Source organism: Protomyctophum parallelum (assembly GCF_964188405.1).
Source record: "Protomyctophum parallelum genome assembly, chromosome: 3".
Taxonomy (NCBI): domain Eukaryota; kingdom Metazoa; phylum Chordata; class Actinopteri; order Myctophiformes; family Myctophidae; genus Protomyctophum; species Protomyctophum parallelum.
In genome coordinates, this window is record NC_139698.1 from 54,612,852 (window position 1) to 54,618,098 (window position 5,247).

General features: G+C 40.3%; 1 long non-coding RNA gene across 1 annotated transcript; it reads right to left on the reverse strand.

Annotated features, from left to right (window-relative positions):
- Positions 1 to 858: 858 nt before the first annotated feature.
- LOC310855483 lies at positions 859 to 4,685 on the reverse strand. The gene is made up of 4 exons (XR_014569000.1): positions 4,600 to 4,685; positions 2,542 to 2,622; positions 1,343 to 1,472; positions 859 to 1,194 (listed from the first exon to the last, which is right to left on the reverse strand). It is a non-coding gene; the product is annotated as an uncharacterized lncRNA (long non-coding RNA).
- Between the last annotated feature and the right edge of the window lie 562 nt (positions 4,686 to 5,247).

The following is a 5,247-nucleotide window of genomic DNA, read 5'->3' on the forward strand; positions in this document are numbered from 1 at the left end:
TTCCCTTAAATTATACACGCACATTTTCACTAGGCCGAGGACGACATGCCACAATTTTTTCCTCAAAATCAGCCTCACGGTGGCGCTATAACGGGCCAATTCCTGTTTTTAGCTATAACTGCATCGATCTGTATACAACTTCTGTATGCACACATGGAAAAACATTGTACCTGCATCCCTCCAACACGAACCTCCGGCCCAAATCTTCCTCAACAGCCTGTTATAGCGCCACCATGAGGCCACAACCTGACCTGCCCTGGTGGAGACCTGTGCCGATTGGCACTTTGTCTAGTTTACTTCTGTGGCTCAGGTGATACATTCAGACCATGTATGTACGTATGGCCTGCATTCGCTCTAGGAGCTTGTATATCAAACACTACCACATACATGTTATTTATATAAATATAAGTGAGAGTATATGAGACAATCCCGATGGATTTGTGGGTGCCCACAGCTGCTCCAATATAGGCCTACACCATACAAATATGTAGTATAAATACTATAAACATACACCTTCTCATTTCTGTCACATAGGCCTGCAAATAACAGATCAGTTTTATAATTAGTAGCCTACTTGTCTTTCAATGTTCACTTCCAACTATAAAAAAATAGTATACTGAGAATATATAGTTCGATCTGTGTTGGGTTCAGTTCATACTTTTTTTAAGGGGGCGCTTTATGCTGTGGCACAAAGTTATCCTGTCACCATTGCTGATGAGCAAATGGGAAAAACTCTACATAACACAAATTATACAACCACCAAGATAATACTAGTGTGACTGTCAATACAATGTTTAATTTGACCTTAATGATGTGTAATTATATTGCCTAGATTTGATTATCCTATGCAAGATACATGTACTAGGCTGTGAAAACACATCCTGTCAACATACCTGCAATGGGTAACATACCTGCGTTACTCTTCTGAACAACCCTAATCACAAATACCATGTTTGTACACCAGTGGAAGATGACCTTGAGTATGTATACATGTCGGACAGAAAACCTGTAGAGATCAAAATGTGTGACATTGCGACACAATTTGAGCTTGTAGAAGGTATTTATTTCCCATCTTCATGGAATGGAAACTGTCATGGCGAGGGAAGCTGATGTTGACGTTTTCAGGGAGAAGCAGGCTCTTGTATGCTGTTGGGGAGATGGTAAAAGAGATGTTATCTGCAGCAACCATGGCTCCTAGAATAAAGTAATTATCCATACAATACAACTTAGTAGCCTAGAAGATCAGGGGGGTAGCATTTGATGTCACAGCATAGAAAGAAATGCAAACAAAGTACTGTATGAGCCCATGACAAAAACAAGTAATGTTTATTTGATGATCTACCATTCAATGACCTTCCCATCGACGGTGTCTTTGTTGAAGGTGGAACTGTGCTGGGAAGCTGATGTTTTCAGGAGGGAGCAGGTGGTTGAATGAGACTGGTTGTGGTGTCATGTTTGTGCACAGATTACATCTGTATTTGACGGAAAGGAGGAGACATGCACATAGAACAACTATAAAATTATATCCACATTAATTCATTTGTTGCATGTATGTTTATAGTATTTATACTTAAAGGTATATTCAGTGATTTCACTCAAACAACCTTAGGTTTCGTTTTTGGCTGTGGGACCCAGCCTTTCGTCCAATCAGGATAGAGAGTCAAAAACGAAACCTAAGGTTTTTTGACCCCCAGGGGTTAACTGGGGACAGGGAGGAACTCCTTATATGGCCAGCACACTCTATAGTAGGGAGGATTATCACAACAAAACAAAAAAATAAGTGATATTTGAATTAAGTTAAATCACTGAATATACCTTTAATATTTTGACGGTATATATTGGAGCATATACGTATTAGTTACCGTTTTGGGTACACGATCCAACTATATAATAATAATGATATAAAAGGTGGACTTAGTAACCCAGGCCTTGTATGCTCACAAAGCCTGGCAGCACATCGTTGTGGATGTTGACCAAAGATCCACCAAAGTGGTTCAACTTAATTCCAGCAGGGACCACGATGTAGAAACCATTTTCTGATTATTATTTCTGTTATTTAGCATGATCAGTTTAAGCCCTATGCTAATTGCACTACTGGTTGCCGACGGCCAGGTGGAAGTTCTTGCCACGTGTGCTCAGTACAAACTGATCTGATCTCCCAAACGTGTCTGTTGAGTTTAACTCTGCAGCCATTTTCCTATACAGCATACACATCAAATAACACAAAAGAAACAGTCAAACAAACACAGGCAACCAGCCGTCCTGAACACAGTGGAAAACTGTTTGTCTGCCACTGGCAACACCTCTGGCTGATTAGCAACCTGGTTAAATACCTGGGCTGGCCTTGACATTGACCAAGCTGCAGTGACATTGTTAATTAGTAAAACAGGAGGTCATAATGGCTCTTACACACGTTGTTGAATGTGACTTTGTACTTTATTCTATCCCTTTGTTTGTTGTGTTTGCTGTTATCTATGCTGCTGTACTGTCTGAAGGAAGTTTTACTAGTACTGTACACAAGATGTAATAATGAAGTACAACCTTGAACCCTTGAATGTGGTGTCATCTAGAGACAGCAGCTCCTTCCTAGATCACTGCTTCCTTGCAGTGCTCCACCACATGCTGTTGAAAAATCAAACATTGTTTTTACATTTCATAATGCATATAGTAGTCATGTGGCAAGGACCTTTCACTGTATCTCTCCAAATGGGAATGGGCAGCGCTGTTCTCATTGATGAGCACTTAAGAACTGTCAGCTGGATTGCGGGCAAGGTCTGCTCATATTGGTGACATGACAGTTTCACCCCAGAGCAAAATGGTCTCCTCGTCTCCACTCTTTTTTGATTGATTGAAATATGTATTAACAGTTTGCAGAATTACAGTACATTTCAAGCCCAAACTCAATACAAAGACTGTTAACTGTGAGTGGACGACCCAATTAAGCATTACACTTGTTTACAACAACAGGGTCCACCATGTTCAATTCATCAAAATGTTCTCTGTAATCAGAGAACATTTTAAAAGAACCAATTCAACATGTTGACAAGTGCAGAACACAACACAAATCTTCTAAAGGTATGGAAAGTAATAGTGATGCACAATATATCAGTGACATATCAAAATAGATCGGACTCAAAATAATCCAGATTAATTCCACATATTGATGACACAATAATAATGTGACCGATTGATCATCAATCTTAATTTGTACTCACAGAACAGCCATTCTGCCTGTCTCCGTCACTTTTGTTTTGTGTTTTTATTTTTTTATAAAGTATATTTATTGGTTTTTTAAAGACAAACAGACATTATTGATTGATTTAATACGTTAGCACTTACCCTACCCCCTTAGATAGCATTTCTGTAGACTTAGATAGCATCTGATACAGACTTATAGCATGTTATGTAGACGGCACTATAATTGCATTGTATATAGTCATAGCACGCCATAGTACATATGTACTGTATAGCATAGTAGTATATATATATAGCTTATATGTATAGTCTCATAATATAGATATTCCACTGTTACTTTCTTAGCTTACGCATGTTTTATGATAAATGCTTTTGTGATGTATTCCCATGCTTTTGTTCCTGATTATTGTAAATCGCTCTGGATTAAGAGCGTCTGCTAAATGCCTAAATTGTAAATTGTAAATTATTAACAGGCTTTGAGCCAAGCCAAGTTATAGGCTTGTTTCCATTGTGGTCTTCTCCATTGTATCTGTTTTCATCATGTGCTTTCAACCAATCGACATACATTGTATGGTAGGCTATTTATAGTTGACAAGTTAACCTGGCGTTAGCTAGCCTTAGCGTAGCCCCATATGTGCCCTCTCCCTACGCTCATTCTGTAGCTCCGAGATGAGGTCACACACTGGGCCCCTCCCACCGCGTTTCAGAAACGGCGCAAGTTTCCGAAAACATAGTCTCTTATCCTTACCAGACCATTAATCCAAAACGTGTAGGGCCGATCCTGGTTTACACTAATTCAAACCTAGGACCGGCCCAGAAAATCCAAGTCGCCATTTGAACCGAGCCTTTACGTCCCGTCTTTTGTCAGTCGCTTCCATGTTTATCAAGGAAGTGTGCGTGTGCGCGTGCATGTCGAGTGAACTGAAGTCAGTTGGAAATTTTCGACCAGGGGAGGCGCCGGGGAGGCGCTAAAGCTTTTCAACTTCCTTGATAAACATGGAAGCGACTGACAAAAGACGGGACGTAAAGGCTCGGTTAAAATGGCGACTTGGATTTTCTGGGCCGGTCCTAGGTTTGAATTAGTGTAAACCAGGATCGGCCCTACACGTTTTGGATTAATGGTCTGGTAAGGATAAGAGACTATGTTTTCGGAAACTTGCGCCGTTTCTGAAACGCGGTGGGAGGGGCCCAGTGTGTGACCTCATCTCGGAGCTACAGAATGAGCGTAGGGAGAGGGAACATATGGGGCTAGCCTTAGCGCTGCTACGCCACGGTGGCCACACAACTCAACACTCATAAATCAACATTCGAGAGAGCTACGGACCACGTTAAACCATTGTCTTTATGGTCTTTACTCTTTGCCCATATGTTACACATCTATTGATTATTTTGTGTTTATTTTACCATAATCTTGTCAAAGCGGTGCGTATCATAGAGCTATAAAGGAGGTAGCCCCTGCAGCCTATGCATGACATAGTCGTTGTTTACTAGAGACTAGTAGAGAGTCATCCATATCACTTCCGGTTCAAGGTTCATTTAATATCTATACTTTCATTGATGCATTGCTGCCACCTGCTGGACGTATTACCTGCAACCATCATATTACCATTGTTTAATGGCAAAACCTTATTTCAAGCAAACAGTATGGTACATTTCATTGATCGAATAATCTGCACATTTGCAGTGATCTATCATAAGACCTTCTTTACTAAATGTCAACAGTTGTAACCATCGCAGTAATGCAAATGAAGTGCAGACTCATAATATACAATATTGTCATTTTGTCTATCCACACTTTTCCTGGGCTGTGTGTGCTCCAGTTCCTGTTGATTTCATTGGATATCATTGGTCATCTGACCAGTTTCATTGGCTTTCATTGGATCAAATCGACAGGAACTGGAGCACACACAGCCCAGGAAAAGTGTGGATAGCTTGTAGAGCTGGCACAATAATAAATCACCCACTTCTTTACACTTTGATGTAAGAATAAAGTTGAATCTACCTATAGACATACAATATTAGGCTGCATCATTTAATTGTCATCCTTGCATC